The 18,634-nt window shown below is 44.9% G+C and overlaps 1 pseudogene; it reads left to right on the forward strand.

Moving 5' to 3' along the window:
* Positions 1–1,337: 1,337 nt before the first annotated feature.
* Positions 1,338–18,634, forward strand: part of LOC124802822 — a 371,933-nt pseudogene continuing 354,636 nt past the window's right edge.

Genomic DNA, 18,634 nt, shown 5'->3' on the forward strand with positions numbered 1-18,634 from the left:
CACTTCCATACATGGCTACACTCCATACAAATACTTTCAGAAATGACTTCCTGACACTTAAATCTATACTCGATGTTAACAAATATCTCTTCTTCAGAAACGCTTTCCTTGCCATTGCCAGTCTACATTTTATATCCTCTCTATTTCGACCATCATCAGTTATTTTACTCCCCAAATAGCAAAACTGCTTTACTACTTTAAGTGTCTCATTTCCTAATCTAATTCCGTCAGCATCATCCGACTTAATTTGACTAAATTCCATTATCCTCGTTTTTCTTTTGTTGATGTTCATCTTATATCCTCCTTTCAAGACGCTATCCATTCCATTCAACTGCTCTTCCAAGTCCTTTGCCGTCTCTGACAGAATTACAATGCCATCGGCGAACCTCAAAGTTTTTATTTCTTCTCCATGGATTTTAATACATACTCCGAATTTTTCTTTTGTTTCCTTTACTGCTTGCTCAATATACAGATTGAATAACATCGGGGAGAGGCTACAACCCTGTCTTACGCCCTTCCCAACAACTGCTTCCCTTTCATGTCCCTCGAGTCTTATAACTGCCATCTGCTTTCTGTACAAATTGTAAATAGCCTTTCGCTCCCTGTATTTTACCCCTGCCACCTTTAGAATTTGAAAGAGAGTATTCCAGTTAACATTGTCAAAAGCTTTCACTAAGTCTACAAATGCTAGAAACGTAGGTTTGCCTTTCCTTAATCTTTCTTCTAAGATAAGTCTTAAGGTCAGTATTGCCGTGGAGATCACGAATGTAAAATGAGAGAGATTCGAGCGCGCACGGAGGCTTTCCGGCAGTCGTTCTTCCCGCGAACCGTAAGCGACTGGATCAGAAAAGGGAGGTAATGACAGTGGCACGTAAAGTGCCCTCCGCCACACACCGCTGGGTGGCTTGCGGAGTATAAATGTAGATGTAGAGAGGTGGAGCTTCTATTAATTCCCGCCGAAGCGTCTTTTCTTTCATGCAGAATAGGAATACAGAGCCCTAAGCAATGAGCACCGTGGGGTACTCTACGTTGTCGTTACGTTAGGTACGAAGTGACTTACACAGACAGCGAACTGTCTTGCCGAAGACGGCTCCCTCAGCGTGCAGTTCCCTCGTGATGGAGACGTGTCCTTTTAGCATCGCTGTCGGGGTGTGAGAGAGGGCAACCCCTGTGTGTGTGGGTGCCTGTGTGTGTGTGTGTGTGTGTGTGTGGTACACGGGAACCACATAAAGCTCCATTAGCGCCGGCGCCAGAATCCGTAGGATTCCCCTTATGAGGCTCCTTTCTCTCCTCGTCTGCGGCCTTCAGCGCAAGCTGCCGGTCTCCCACGACGATCAATGGCCCGGCCGCCGTGCGCGAACTCTGCCGGCATCGGCAAAGTGTCACCAACTGTGGCCGACCGCAGCGAGCGGGCGGGCGAGCTGCTCAAACAGCGGGGGCGAAAGCGCCACAGACCTAGGCAGAGCGCGAGTGAAATGCGTGGAGGGTTGTCAGCAAACAGGGGGAAAATTTGAATCGGCCTCAGGAGGCGGAACGTGGGCGGTGCACGTGTCTCCTGTACGCTGCTGTTCTTGACATTCGGCCAGAGGTATCCGCACATTTCAGTTCGAGTATCTTTTGACGTGTTAATATACAGGGTGAACCACAAGTAACAGCGGACACCATAACCTTAAAAAGAGTACTGAAGCATTGTTTTAAAACGCTTTTACTTCAAACGTCAAATTTGAGCTCAAGCATAAAAAAAAAAAAATGGTTCAAATGGCTCTGAGTACTGTGGGACTTAACTTCTGAGGTCGTCAGTCCCCTAGAACTTAGAACTACTTGAACCTAATTAATCTAAGGACATCACACACATCCATGCCAGAGGCAGGATTCGAACCTGCGACCGTAGCGGAGCTCAAGCATCTTCTGACGTGTTAATATAGTGGGTGAACCAGAAGTAAGAGCGATACCATAATCTTAAGTCTCAAACAAAAAACATTTGTTCAGCTCTTTTACTTGTCTTTATTCTAAAGATATGACAATTCCCTATTTGAGTCTTTCATTTAAGAGGGTTCGCCGGAAGTGCGCATTTGTTTTAAGGGGCTCCGGAACGCCCTATACTTGCAATGTTAAAATAACGCTTATTAATTACATCTTTCCTCACAAAGTATTTGAGGTAGGAAGTTGAACTTTTTACAGATTATTTATTGGAATATGGGCTACAACTTAACACAGATATTTTACAAAATTTTAGTTCAGTTATTAAAGATTATTTTTTTTTCAATTGTAATGAAAATTCACAACATTTTTCCAAAGTTTTATTTATATATTCAAAATATACAGTTTTTTGGAAAAAGGGTGTGTTAAATTATGCAGAAGGTACTGTGTAACATTTACTGAAAGTTTGAAACAAATATGTTTGGAAGATCCTTAGAAAACATGTAATTAGTATGAGAAAATAAAAGTTTTGGGAATCGAGTGACAATGATTGGATTAACTTTTTAGTGCATTCCAGGTCCATAGGATGGATTATCTTCATCCTCTGCAAAATCCTCCTCCAGCTTCCTCTTGTTCCTCCTCCTGTTTACTCTTGCTTGTATTTCTAGACTCTTTACAGCCCTGTCTGCAGCCCGAAGGCGTTCCTTGTCTAAAGCAAGCATCGCTCGTACCATGTTAGAACCTATCTTCATTCCCATATTTGTAAATACCTTGCACCTTACAATGTTGCCATCATTGAAAGTCGCAACAGCATCATACACACCAAAGTGAAGTGTTTCTATTCCAACAAATACAGTCTTGGGGATTCTCGACCATATAACACTATTTACACTTTCATTGGGGGTTTTGAGTTTTTCCGTGAATACACTTTTTCAACAGTTCAGGTGCTGCTAAGTCTCTGAAAATAGGTTTTATCACCTCCATTATTGCATGAGGCAGACTAAAATGTACCTGATGAACACGGACGTTAATAATAACACCATTTGACAGCAGTTTAACAGCGCCACAGTGGGTCACGCCCATGTAGAACACATTTCAAAAAAAATTTAAAAATAGTTGTAGTCTTCGGAATTGAATAAATTATATATCTATTAAAAGGTAATAGTCTGCAGATTCAGAAAACGCAAAAAAGTAAAAATTGAGCTTTTCATGATTTTGAGCCTTTCCGGAGCCTCTTACTTAATATGGCACGAAAATCCCGTTTCTAGAAAGATTTTTGTTGTCTAAGCAGAACTCTAGTTTTGAAAGAAGTTTAAATTTGCAACAGTTATTTGAATTTATCTTTTGATTTTATTGAAGTCTTCAGTCAAACTGGTTTGACGCAGCTCTCCAAGCTAATCTATCCTAATAACTACTGCAAATTACGTCGTTCTGAATCTACTTACTGTACTCATCTCATGGTTCTCTCTACAATTTCTAATGTCAACCCCCCCCCCCCCCCGAACTTTCCTCCAATACTAAACTGGTGGTACCTTGATGTCTCCTTATGTGTCCTGCCAACCGATCCCTTCTTCTAGTCAGATTGTGCCACAAATTTCTTTTCTCCATCATTCTGTTCGGCACCTCCTCATTAGTTACGAGACTTACCCATTTAAGCCGGCCGGAGTGGCCGTGCGGTTCTGGGCGCTACAGTCTGGAGCCGAGTGACCGCTACGGTCGCAGGTTCGAATCCTGCCTCGGGCATGGATGTGTGTGATGTCCTTAGGTTAGTTAGGTTTAATTAGTTCTAAGTTCTAGGCGACTAATGACCTCAGAAGTTAAGTCGCATAGTGCTCAGAGCCATTTGAACCATTTGAGCCTACCCATTTAATCTTCAGCGTTCTTCTGTAGCACCACATTTCAAAAGCTTCTATTCTCTTCGTATCTAAACGGTTTATCGTTCATTTCTCACTTCCATATATGGCTACACTCCATACAAATACTATCAAAAAACACTTCCCAACACTTAAATCTACACTCCTGGAAATTGAAATAAGAACACCGTGAATTCATTGTCCCAGGAAGGGGAAACTTTATTGACACATTCCTGGGGTCAGATACATCACATGATCACACTGACAGAACCACAGGCACATAGACACAGGCAACAGAGCATGCACAATGTCGGCACTAGTACAGTGTATATCCACCTTTCGCAGCAATGCAGGCTGCTATTCTCCCACGGAGACGATCGTAGAGATGCTGGATGTAGTCCTGTGGAACGGCTTGCCATGCCATTTCCACCTGGCGCCTCAGTTGGACCAGCGTTCGTGCTGGACGTGCAGACCGCGTGAGACGACGCTTCATCCAGTCCCAAACATGCTCAATGGGGGACAGATCCGGAGATCTTGCTGGCCAGGGTAGTTGACTTACACCTTCTAGAGCACGTTGGGTGGCACGGGATACATGCGGACGTGCATTGTCCTGTTGGAACAGCAAGTTCCCTTGCCGGTCTAGGAATGGTAGAACGATGGGTTCGATGACGGTTTGGATGTACCGTGCACTATTCAGTGTCCCCTCGACGATCACCAGTGGTGTACGGCCAGTGTAGGAGATCGCTCCCCACACCATGATGCCGGGTGTTGGCCCTGTGTGCCTCGGTCGTATGCAGTCCTGATTGTGGCGCTCACCTGCACGGCGCCAAACACGCATACGACCATCACTGGCACCAAGGCAGAAGCGACTCTCATCGCTGAAGACGACACGTCTCCATTCGTCCCTCCATTCACGCCTGTCGCGACACCACTGGAGGCGGGCTGCACGATGTTGGAGCGTGAGCGGAAGACGGCCTAACGGTGTACGGGACCGTAGCCCAGCTTCATGGAGACGGTTGCGAATGGTCCTCGCCGATAGCCCAGGAGCAACAGTGTCCCTAATTTGCTGGGAAGTGGCAGTGCGGTCCCCTACGGCACTGCGTAGGATCCTACGGTCTTGGCGTGCATCCTTGCGTCGCTGCGGTCCGGTCCCAGGTCGACGGGCACGTGCACCTTCCGCCGACCACTGGCGACAACATCGATGTACTGTGGAGACCTCACGCCCCACGTGTTGAGCAATTCGGCGGTACGTCCACCCGGCCTCCCGCATGCCCACTATACGCCCTCGCTCAAAGTCCGTCAACTGCACATACGGTTCACGTCCACGCTGTCGCGGCATGCTACCAGTGTTAAAGACTGCGATGGAGCTCCGTATGCCACGGCAAACTGGCTGACACTGACGGCGGCGGTGCACAAATGCTGCGCAGCTAGCGCCATTCGACGGCCAACACCGCGGTTCCTGGTGTGTCCGCTGTGCCGTGCGCGTGATCATTGCTTGTACAGCCCTCTCGCAGTGTCCGGAGCAAGTATGGTGGGTCTGACACACCGGTGTCAATGTGTTCTTTTTTCCATTTCCAGGAGTGTATATTCGATGTTAACAAATTTCTCTTCTTCAGTAATGCTTTTCTTGACATGCCCATTGTTCATTTTATATCCTCTCTACTTCAACCTTTATCAGTTATTTTGCTGCCCAACGCGATAGGCTGCAACTATGTCTTGTTCCCTTCTCAGGCAGGGTATGAGCTGAATATGTCCTTCCAGCAACAATCTATTACTCTAATAATCGTGGCATCGTGGGTTGGAACTATATTCGTAAGTTTTTGATAAAATATCAAAGTAATAAATCAGCGATTAAGCTCTGTCTGAGATAATTCTAAAACACAGATTAGTTAGAGCGTTCATTTCTGCCTGCTTCTGTATGTTTAATAGTACGTTACCTACAGGAAACAGATATCAAAGACTGAATTTGTAATAGCTGTGTATTTAAAATTTAATTGTAGTCACTAACATAAGCAATTGTAATGACTGTGTAGCTTGCCGCAAGAAGCCAAAAAAAGTAATTTACTTAATGAAATAGTAGTTCTTTAGTTTCTTCCTTCCGTAATGAAATACTACAATTATGAACTAGCAGTCTTGATTAGCAGTCTATACAGAGCGAGCATGTAATGAGTTCTGTTCCGCCAGTAATCAAAAACATATGCAAATGATCGAATGCCACCATTATAGGAGAAGAAGTGGTCGTAACAGAAGAAAAGAACTTGTTAATAGTATAATAGGTTTACACGTGGCACACTCGAATATTTTCTGACAGTGTGCAAAAGAAAAATAAACACCAAGGTGTCTTTAATATGTTATTATTGTTTCATAAACCATACCAATACTATTTAGAGTCTTGTTGCAAGATCCTGTGGCAACCTTGGAGCTCAAATTATTTTTTATGTGTTTCATACTTACTCCTTTCCAATGTGACACACAGTTAATAATTTAATCTCATTGGGGACGTTCTTATGTCAGACGTAATGAATTGTTCTAGTGCGAGGCTGAATATTCACACTGTTCATAGGGCGTCGTTTATCTCTTAGTAAACCAGGTGATATACGAAAAGCTTTTATCATTTATAATTTGAAATGTGAATCAAAAGATATTTTCTAGGTATTTCAGTCTTAACGCACGCTATACTGACCTTACGACTTATCTTATAAGAGAGGTTGAGGAAAGGTAAAGCAACGTTTATAGCATTTGTAGACTTAGAGAAAGCTTTTAACAATGTTGACTGGAATACTCTCTTTAAAATTCTGGAAGTAGCAGGGGTAAAATACGGGGAAACAACAGACTAAGACAATATTACAGCGGTATAAGCCACTTAGAAACGAAATAAATAGAAATTCCAGGAGAGCTAAGGTGAAATGGCTGCAGGAGAAATCATCTACTGCTTTAAGTGTCTCGATTCCTAATCTTCCCTCAGCATCAGCTGATTTAATTCGACTACATTTCATTATCTTGTATCCTCCTTTAAAGACGCTACCCATTCTGTTTAACCGCTCTTCCAAGTCCTTTGCTGTCTATAACGTAATACAATGTCATCGACAAACCTCAAAGTTTTTTATTTCTTATCCCTAAAATTTAATTTCATTGCCAAATTTTCCTTTGGCTTACGTTACTTCTTGCTTAACGTACTGAGTGAACAGCGCCTGAGAAAAAAAAGAAAAAGTGAAGCACCCACAGGATATGGTCGGACGTTAATGTAACTTCTTACACGTAACATTCCATCGGCGGGTACGTAAATCATTAGAGTTGAAATTATCTGTGACATGTAGGGGGGTGGGGGGATATGACTGGCGCGAATTGTGCCCTCCGCCACACACCGCTTGGTGGCTAGCGGAGTATATATATATGTAGATGTAGATGTACCTGCATTAGTGTTGTTACCAGGCCTGGTAGGGTATGTAAGGGGTATGAATAGGGTCAGATGAGTGACCACTGTGAAGGATATAGACATGACGTGTACTCGTGTGAGACAGCATTATCAGCATCAGTTTCAAAGGGGCCTCATTGCGGGTGTCCGTTTGGCCGGTTTGTCGAATCGTGCAAAATCCAGTTTTATGGGTATTCGTATATGACAGCTGGCCGATGTTGACTACATGGGAACGTGAGGGCAGGCACGTTCGTCATGAAGTGGTCTGACCATCACAAGCGAGGATCGTCTCACTGTGCATGAGGCACACCGCAATCCTTCACGTCCGCTTGCCATCTGGGACCTAGTAGACTAACAGACTCCCTGCAACATTCTGTGTCGTACCGCACCGTTGAACAGAGACTAGCAGCAGCTGGACTAGGAAATTACTGCACACGTGTAGGCTGCTGTTAACACCGTAACACAGACGGTTGTGTGTGGAGTGGTGTCGTGACCGGAGTACTAGTGAATGGCGTGGCACGAATCAGCACAACGAATCGTTATTCTGCACTTCCCCGGATGACCGTCATCGCCTGCTATGACATCGAGGCGTCCCATCCCCCCAATGTTTTGGAGAGGCACAGCGGTGTTGGTCCCGGCGTCATGGTGTGGGAGCCATCGGGTATGGCTGCTGTTACTGGCAGAGAAGTCCGATGGCACAACGATACGTCACAGACACTCAGCGTCCTCATGTGTTGCCTGTCTTTGGTAGTATTGTGGTGCCATTTTTCAACAGGATAATGATCGTCCACAAAAAATGGCTCTGAGCACTATGGGACTTAACAGCTGTGGTCATCAGTCCCCTAGAACTTAGAACTACTTAAACCTAACTAACCTAAGGACATCACACACATCCATGCCCGAGGCAGGATTCGAACCTGCGACCGTAGCAGTCGCGCGGTTCCGGACTGCGCGCCTAGAACCGCGAGACCACCGCGGCCGGCGATCGTCCACACATGGCGCATGTATCTTCGAAGATTCTGCGCGATGTTGAGGTAATCCCGTGGTCATCAAGATCCCAAGACCTGTTCCCGATAGAATATGTGGGACCAGCTCGCACGTATTCATTTCCAGTATCCAGGATATCAACGACCAGTTACAACAGCGACAACTTGCCTCAAGAGATGCCAGAGAGGTTGCGACGACATCCAGGTAACTCGATTCATAGTGCCAAGTTGTTTGTAAATTTGACTCGATATTGTGCATGGGGGCTTAATTAAATATACTTTTAATTTTTTAGTAGTTGTAAGTCCGATTACGAAGTCTCGTAAACGGTTGGCCCTGACTAGTTTTAGTACGCAATCTGACTGCATAGAACAACAACAAAGAATGAAATGAAAATTTCCGTTAACACAATTAATTAATTAAGTCCCCAGCAACTATAAAACATACGAAACCAAAGCACAAGTGTAACTGTTCTGTGTGTGGAAGTGTGATTCAACGTACACATCTGGCACGGTTCTTCTTCAATAAGACAAGAAATTTTAAATATCATTTATACTGAAGTAATTAAAAAAAATAGAAATACTATAATTGCGCAAGAAAACCAGAATTACACTCTAATACAAGAACACAAGCCAGGTGCTTTGTTGACTGAACCTGTGACGAGGCATTGTTTAAGACATTGAAATAATAAAAAGAAAAGGGAATTTTTTTTACCTTCATATATATTGTCGAAAAGCACTCTGATCATTACAATATCTCCATTCGAACAACATCTGCTGTCTAACCCATCAAACAACTGCATAAAACATGGAACAAGCACTCCCTACTACAACATCTCAACACCGACTCGACTCCTACTACTTCTCAACAAGCACTGACCACTGCCACATCTCGACAAGCACTCTCCACCACGACTTCTCGACAAGAACTGCCAGTGGAGGCGGCCGAATAAAACTCTTTGGCGCAATCTCTGGCGCTGTGGCTCAATGTAGCCACCTTTCAATTGTAATCACTGAAATAACATCAGGCAGTCTCACAAACCGATATTGTAATCACTGAAATAACATCAGACAGTCTCTCAAAGCGTGAAGTTACGTTTCGTTTCTTTCTGTTCTGGATGCTTCTCTTTTCTTCAGAAAGCACAGAAAAATCAAAACAACCTTCACTGCATTTAAAAACGAAAGAGTCAATATTAACACCACTGCATGAATTCCGTTGTTAAACGAAGACGGCAGAGCCGGTAGATGGAACTCTTCTACGAGGAGGATGTAGAGTGGCGTGATGGAAAAGAAATTGAAGTCGATGTGGATGACATGATGCATCCTGTACTACAGTCAGAGATTGACAACCTTCGGAAGGCTTGCGTTAAAATTAGGCAGAAGGCACATGTTACGTTCCTCCGGAATTTCTAAAATCATTCTGGAAAAATTCAATCAAACGACTGTTTAAGTTATTGTGTACTTTCTGTGAAATGGAGAAATACCATCTGGCTTTCGTAAAAATACCATCCGCACATCCCCAAAGACGGCAAGGGCAGATAAGTAGGAGAACTATCGCCCAATCAGCTTAACAACATCAAAGTTACTGACAAGAATAATATACTGAAAAATGGAAAAGAAAATCGAGGATCTCTTCGGTGCCGTTCAGTTTGGCTTTAGGAAAGGTAAACGTACCAGATAGACAGTTCTGAGGTTGCGCTTGATAATGGAAGCAAGATTGAAGAAAAATCAAGGCGCGTTCATAGAATATGTCGAGCTATAAAAAGTTCGACAGTACAAAATTATGCAAGATGTTCGACATTCTAGGAAAAACGTGTTTAAGCTATAGGGGAAAATGGACAACACGTAGTATATACAAGAACCTAGAGGGGACGTTAAGAATGGAGGACAAAGAACGAAGTGCTCGGATTAGAAAGAGTACAAGACAGGGACGCAGTCTTTCGCCCCTGTTGTTCAGTCTGTGCGTCGAAGAAGCAATGACGGAAGTAAAAGTTAGTTTCAGGTGTGGTCAACGATAAGATTCGCTGATGGCGATGGTGTCATCAGTGAACGTGAGGAAGAGTTAAAGTACCACTTTAAAGAGGACAGAATATGGTCTGAGAGTGAAGTGAATACAGACAGAAGAAATGAGGAGTAGCAGAAATGAGACTAGTGATACACGTAACATCAAAGTCGGGGACCACCCAATAGACGTATGAGGAAATTCTGACATCTTGAAACCGAACTGACACACGATGGACGAAAGAAAGATGGCATAAAAAGGAAGCTAGCACAGGCAAATGTGGCATTTCTAGCGAAAAGAATCCCATTAGCATCAAATATCTGCATTAATTTGAGGAAGAAATTTCTGAGAATGTACGTTTAGAACACAGCATTGTATGGTAGTGCAACATGGGGTGTGGGAAAACCGGAACAGAAGAGAATGGAAGTGTTTGAGATGTGGTGCTACAGATGATTGTTGAATACTAGGTGGAGTGATAAGGTAGGGAATGAGGAGGTTCTCCGCAGAATCGGCGAGGAAAGGAATATGTGGAAAACACTGACAAAAAGAAGGGCTGGGATGATAGGACGTGTGTTAGGGCATCAGGGAGTAACATCCATGGTACTAGGGGAAGCTGTGGTGGGTAAAAACTGTAGAGGCAGACAAAGATTGGAATACGTCCAGCATATAACTGAGGGCGTAAGTTTCAAATGCTGCTCTGAGATGAAGAGTTTGGCAAAGGAGAGAAATTCATGACCAGCAGCATCAAATCAGTTAGAAGATTGATGATCCAGAAAGAAAAGTACCCCATTCATACAACGGAATCTGAAATAGAAAACTGCCAGTTTAAAATACATTTTATTGTTTCATGTCTTCACATATATTTTTTGGGACGTGGGAGATGGCATCATCGTTTCTCTGGCCGGTTTGATGCGTGCGGCACGCCACGAATTTCTCTCCAGCGCCAACACCTTGGTCTTAGAGGAGCACTTGCACTCATCGACCTCAGTTACTTATTTGACATTTTAGATTCTCTGTTTTCCCCTGTAGTTTTTGCCCCGCCATATAACTCCCTCTAGTACCGTGGAAGTTATTCCCTCGGATCTCACTAAAATGTCGCTTCACCTGTCCTTTCCTCTCAGTGTTTCCACATGTTCCTTTTCTTGCCGATCCTGTGTGGAACCTCCTCATTTAGTATAAGTCCACCTAATTTTCAATATCCTTTTATAAAATATCTCAGACCGGCCAGTTGTCTACTACTCTGCTTTCCCCACGGTCCATGACTCACTGCATTACAATATTGAGGTCCAGCCATAAATTCTTAGAAATGTTTTCCTTAAATTAAGGCCAACGCTTGATACAAGAGGTCTTCATTCGGACTAGTAATTCCTCCTTACATGTGCCAGTCTGCTTTTCATGTCCTCCTTGCTTCATCCATCACACATAATTTTGCTTTCAAGGTAGCAGAATTCCTTCACATCGTCACAAAATAAATCCCATATTTTTGTGTTACGTTTATCAGCTGTTAAGTCGATTATGCGATAGTTATCTGCCCTTTCTAACTTTGGTAATGTGTGGATGATATTTTCCAAAAGTCTGAAGGTATGTCATCAGACTCACAGATTCTACAAACCACTTTGAATAATCGTCTCGTAGCCACTGCTCCCAATGATTACAGAGTTGTCGAAATAAATTTATCTGTGTCTTCCGTCTCAGTTGATCGCAAGTCTTCCAGAGCAGTGTCACACTGACTAAAACTGGATTGTTCGACAATAGTATAACCATACAACAATGGGTCCTTCCACCTTTTTGACTGAGCAGGAACTGCGTGGTTTTGTGTGCTGAACCAGGACTGTACGCCGTCTGCTGTACTCCCATCTATTCACTAGCCTTCTGTGAGCGCACGCCACGATCGGGTCTAGTTGCTGAGAGCTTACTGCGAGGCGTGCGTTGGTGGTGCAGAAGGTAGAACACAGCCCACCAAATACAGAAAACTGGGCCACTGGCCTTTGACACCGTAACTCTGATAACGACCGCCGCACAGCCTAGAAACGATGTAGGTTTACGTAACCAGCAAGGTTGAGCTTCAAAAACCATGCCTTCGCAGTGGAATGGAAAGAATTTAGAGCGAGGCAAAGGGATTCCGCCATATGACTACTCAGAAACACAATATCTACATGTAAATCTATAGCCATAATCTGCAAACCACTGTGAAGTGCATGGCAGAGGGTATGTCCCGTTGGAACAGTTATTACGTTTCTTTTTTCGTTGTCGTATGGAGAGCACGAAGAATTACTGTTTAAACGTCTCTGTGCGCGCTGTAATTAATCTAATCTTGTCCTCATGTTGTGTACGGGGGTTGTAGCATATTCCTAGAGTCATCATCTAAAGCAGTTTCTTGAAAGTTTGTAAGTAGGCTTTCGCCGGGTAGTTTACGTCTATGTTGAAAAATCTGCCAGTCCAGTCTTTTCAGCTTCTCTGTGACACTCTCCCACGATTCAAACAAACCTATGACCGAAATTTCCTGGCAGATTAAAACTGTGTGCCAGGCCGAGACTCGAACTTGGAACCTTTTCCTTTCGCGCTCCGTCCCGACAGCTTTACTTCTGCTAGTACCTCGTCTCCTACCTTCCAAACTGGCAAAAGTAAAGCTGTGAAGACGGGGTGTGAGTCGTGCTTGGGTAGTTCAGATGCTTTCTTGGACCTTGCATCGTTGGATATTTGTAGAATATCTGTACATACATGGGCTACTCACTTGCAGAGGGAGGTGGTAGCAGGGTTTTCTTTTCCTTTAGTCTAGGACGAAAATGGTGTTTAAACTTTCCGGTACTTCTGATGTCTTGTTGCATAAAAAAAGGAAATGAAATGTCTGAAAATGTTGTGTAAACTTTTATTCAAAGGGTCATCAGGATGTGAACTGAATTTATATTGTTTCTAAAAATAAGCATTTTTAAAGCAATTAATTAGTTTCTTATGGTTTTTACCTTCAGCCGGCACGGTAGCTCAGCGTGTTCGGCCGGGGGGGGGGGGGGGGTAGCTAGTCTCTGTAACAAAAAACTGAGTGAACAGATCTACGAAGAACCTAAACGGGTGTCATCGCACGTCCGCCTCGAACAAATTCAACGAACAATATAGAACAAAATGATATCAACTACCAACAAAAAGATGGTACAGCCCTTTCCCGCGAAAGGCAAAGGTCCCGAGTTCGAGTCTTGGTCCGGCACACAGTTTTAATCTGCCAGGAAGTTTCATATCAGCGCACACTCCGCTGCAGAGTGAAAATCACATTTTCGAAATGTAGTGACTTGGCAAGACAGCCAAGTCACAATGAGAGGAAGCCGAAAGGCACGCGTTAAGCTCACGCAGATTGGCGTGAGGTCTGGAACAGTTAAAGGAATTAATAGTAGCAAATAAAGTACGTAGTTGATGTAATACTTAGCTTTAATCCACAATTGTAGAACATCTCTCTTGACTGTACAGGCATTAATATAAATATCAAATGAATACGCCGCCTTGCTAGGTCGTAGCAAATGACGTAGCTGAAGGCTATGCTAACTATCGTCTCGGCAAATGAGAGCGTAGTTGTCAGTGATCCATCTCTGGCTAAGTCGGCTGTACAACTGGGGCGAGTGCTAGTAAGTCTCTCTAGACCTGCCGTGTGGCGGCGCTCGGTCTGCAATCACTGACAGTGGCGACACGCGGGTCCGGCGTATACTAATGGACCGCGGCCGATTTAAAGGCTACCACCTAGCAAGTGTGGTGTCTGGCGGTGACACCACAGGAAACCTGTGACCATTTGAACTGCCCTTCTCTGCATACTTTAGATATCCCCTGTTAGTCCTGTTTTGTGTGGTTCCCTCGTAGACCTACAGTGACGAGAAAAAATCGCAACACCAAAAAATAATTAGTGTAGAGTAACGAAATTTCGGGAACACAGTTGTATAGGTGACATATTTAAGTGATTAACAAGCAAGTTCACAGCTTAATGTAAGCGCGATATAAGCCATTGCATATGCGCAATGCTTGTGCATTAACAACCGGTGTAACTGCCGGAATGTTAAATGCAAGAGTGCAAACGTACATGCATTATGATGCATTGTACAGCAGATGCCAGATGACAGTTTGCAAGATCGAGTTTCATGCCTGTTGCACTTGGTCGGCCAACACAGGGACGGCTGCGCTGTTTGTAGATGACGCTCGAGATGTCGCCAGACAATGTCCCACCATTTACTTGATTGGAGACAGATCTGGTATTTGAGCAGGCAAAGGCAACGTGTCGACGATGTGTAGAGGACGTTGGGTTACAACAGCGGTATGTTGGCGAGCGGTATCCTGTTAGAAAACACCCCCTGGGCTGCTGTTCATGAATGGCAGCACAGCGGGTCGAATCACCAAATTGACGAACAAATTTTCAATCAGGATGCGTGGGATAATCACGAGAGTAATCCTGCTGCCAAACGAAAAAATTGTTCAAATGGCTCTGAGCACTATGGGACTTAACTTCTGTGGTCATCAGTCCCCTAGAACTTAGAACTACTTAAACCTAACTAACCTAGGGACATCACACACATCCATGCCCGAGGCAGGATTCGAACCCGCAACCGCAGCGGTCGCGCCGTTCCAGACTGCAGCGCCTAGAACCGCTCGGCCACTCCGGCCGGCGCTGCCAAACGAAATCGCACTCCAGACCATAACTCGAGTTCCGGTACGGTACGAATTTTCATTGTCGTGATCTGATGGTTGTCCATTCGCAACTGCGAACACATTTCATGTACACTCCTGGAAATGGAAAAAAGAACACATTGACACCGGTGTGTCAGACCCACCATACTTGCTCCGGACACTGCGAGAGGGCTGTACAAGCAATGATCACACGCACGGCACAGCGGACACACCAGGAACCGCGGTGTTTGCCGTCGAATGGCGCTAGCTGCGCAGCATTTGTGCACCGTCGCCGTCAGTGTCAGCCAGTTTGCCGTGGCATACGGAGCTCCATCGCAGTCTTTAATACTGGTAGCATGCCGCGACAGCGTGGACGTGAACCGTATGTGCAGTTGACGGACTTTGAGCGAGGGCGTATAGTGGGCATGCGGGAGGCCGGGTGGACGTACCGCCGAATTGCTCAACACGTGGGGCGTGAGGTCTCCACAGTACATCGATGTTGTCGCCAGTGGTCGACGGAAGGTGCACGTGCCCGTCGACCTGGGACCGGACCGCAGCGACGCACGGATGCACGCCAAGACCATAGGATCCTACGCAGTGCCGTAGGGGACCGCACCGCCACTTCCCAGCAAATTAGGGACACTGTTGCTCCTGGGGTATCGGCGAGGACCATTCGCAACCGTCTCCATGAAGCTGGGCTACGGTCCCGCACACCGTTAGGCCGTCTTCCGCTCACACCCCAACATCGTGCAGCCCGCCTCCAGTGGTGTCGCGACAGGCGTGAATGGAGGGACGAATGGAGACGTGTCGTCTTCAGCGATGAGAGTCGCTTCTGCCTTGATGCCAATGATGGTCGTATGCGTGTTTGGCGCCGTGCAGGTGAGCGCCACAATCAGGACTGCATACGACCGAGGCACACAGGGCCAACACCCGGCATCATGGTGTGGGGAGCGATCTCCTACACTGGCCGTACACCACTGGTGATCGTCGAGGGGACACTGAATAGTGCACAGTACATCCAAACCGTCATCGAACCCATCGTTCTACCATTCCTAGACCGGCAAGGGAACTTGCTGTTCCAACACGACAATGCACGTCCGCATGTATCCCGTGCCACCCAACGTGCTCTAGAAGGTGTAAGTCAACTACCCTGGCCAGCAAGATCTCCGGATCTGTCCCCCATTGAGCATGTTTGGGACTGGATGAAGCGTCGTCTCACGCGGTCTGCACGTCCAGCACGAACGCTGGTCCAACTGAGGCGCCAGGTGGAAATGGCATGGCAAGCCGTTCCACAGGACTACATCCAGCATCTCTACGATCGTCTCCATGGGAGAATAGCAGCCTGCATTGCTGCGAAAGGTGGATATACACTGTACTAGTGCCGACATTGTGCATGCTCTGTTGCCTGTGTCTATGTGCCTGTGGTTCTGTCAGTGTGAGCATGTGATGTATCTGACCCTAGGAATGTGTCAATAAAGTTTCCCCTTCCTGGGACAATGAATTCACGGTGTTCTTATTTCAATTTCCAGGAGTGTATTTCATAACGACTTAGTTGCCGCAGTGCTTGCCCTTCGGACTTTGCATCGTAATTCTGAATAACACAGGCGCTGTAATACTGTAATAATAATGTCTCTCTCTCTCTGCGAGAGTTACAGTAAGTGTGCGACTACAGGACGTGTACACAGTGAAATAATGAAGTTTGTTTCAGTCCGCGGGGGTGGGCTAGCCGAAGGGGTTAAGGCGACCGCTCGCGATAAGCCGGAAATGCGGTTCTCGCCCGATCCAGCACAAATTCTCTTGTGTCACCAATTAAGTGTACAGTTTATGTCTTATCGTATTCGCAATTTGCCAATACATATTTTTCTGTTTCAGACAGCCCCAGATCGCCTGCAGAGTCTACTCCTTCAGACGTGCCTAGTAGGTGAAAGTAGGGTAAAATCGGATATGCGGATGAAACCGAGTGGCTTCAGATTTCCGTGACTGGTCCTCCTATCTGTCTGATAACCCTCGGAACTAGAAGAAACCGCCTTTCAGCCGTCATGAGCGAACACCTGTTGCTTTTCCTTCTCGATATTTTTAAAATTTTTTGCTGAAATTTTCACCGATGTCTGCACTTCTTGGAGCAGTATTCAATAAAAAATAGTTAAGTAACTTCTTCGAACAATTATGTTTTTCAGTATATTTCAATGTTTGTATGATGCACATAATGTGAATGCTAACTTTCCAACGTCATGTTTTGTTCAATCTTGCACTGTGGCGCAAAATCGGATCTACTAGCTTCGCCAGATTTTGCCCCGAACATTAAAGAATACTTACGATACATGGGTGTTCTGATGTTTTAAATGTTTTTTAAACTTTTTCTCCTGGTGTTTTTACATGTCAGGGATAAAATGTTGTCTGCCAGCCAACAGTCCTGAACCAGAATTTTTTAAGTGTTAAGAAATAAAAACATCAACAATTTTCCTAGTTATATCTTTAAAATGTATTATAGGGACAAAACCACGATAGTAAACTGGCCTCTTTTTTATAGGAAGCCGTGGCAAGGAATTACGTACGAAAGACCGACAGGAAAAAGTGGTCACAGGATTCAATGATGTCTGCTATCAAGCGGGCAACTGAAACCAGTGGTGTGCCACAATCGCGTCTGGAGGACAGAGTGAAGACAGCTCGGTTGCAAAAGCTTACATCTGAGCCGACAGCAGAAAAACAGTTGGGAAGATATCCTAAAGTACTCACACCCGAACATGGATTGGAGCTTGCTAACCGTTTGTTACTTTTAAAGGGAAGGTTATTTGGAGCCACTTTGTATGACCTAAGAAAACTCACGCATAAACTGGCAGACAAGAATGGCACCCAACATTCTTTTATCAGAGACAAATGCCAGGCAAAGAACCAGGATCTTTAATAAAGTACATGTTGGCGAATATTTTTTTATTGGAGCCAATTTACAAAAAACCCACTGATATTTATAACGTAGATGAAATGGGAATAGTCACACTCCCAAACAAACCATCCAAAGTTTTGGCCCTAAGAGGCGGAAAACAAGTCAGTTGCATATTTTATGCAGAGGCTGGGGCTTCAGTTACTGTAGAGATTTCAGTATATGCTTCGGGGTATTTCATGCTCCCCATGTTTCTTTTCATCCAAAAGAAAGAAAAGCTCTCAAATCCCTCAGAGAACAAGCCTTTCTTTTTAGTATTAGGTGGTTATTCATCACATGAATATAACCTTGGTCTCATTGAATTAGTCACGTCAAAAAAGTAATTATTTTGTGCTTTCTGCCCCACATCACACATCGTACGTAGTCGTTACACTTTACATTCATGGCGCTTTTGAACGCATATGATGTTATGAACGATAGGCCAGACAATGGATGGTCATTCACCCAGGTCGAGAAATCTAAATACACTGAAGTGACAGAAATCATGGGATACCTTCGAATATCGTGTAGGACCTCCTTTTGAGCACCAAAGTTCAGCAGCTCGAAGTGGCACGGACTCAGTAAGTCGTTGGAAGTGCCCTGCAGGAATACTGAGGCACGCAGCCTTTATAGCCGTCCATAAATTGTGAAAGTGCACGAACTGACCTCTCGATTAGGTCCCATAAATGTTCATTTGGGTCCACGTCGGGAAATCTGGTGGCCAAATCATTCGGCTGAATTGTTCAGAATGTTCTTCGAACAATTGTGGCACGGTGACATGGCGCATTGCCATCCATAAAAATTCCGTCGCTATTTGCGAACATGAAGTCCATTAATGACTGCAAATGGTCTCCAAGCAGCCGAACATAACTGTTTCCAGCCAATGATCGGTTCAATTGA

Source organism: Schistocerca piceifrons, chromosome 6 (genome assembly GCF_021461385.2).
Source record: "Schistocerca piceifrons isolate TAMUIC-IGC-003096 chromosome 6, iqSchPice1.1, whole genome shotgun sequence".
Classification (NCBI taxonomy): domain Eukaryota; kingdom Metazoa; phylum Arthropoda; class Insecta; order Orthoptera; family Acrididae; genus Schistocerca; species Schistocerca piceifrons.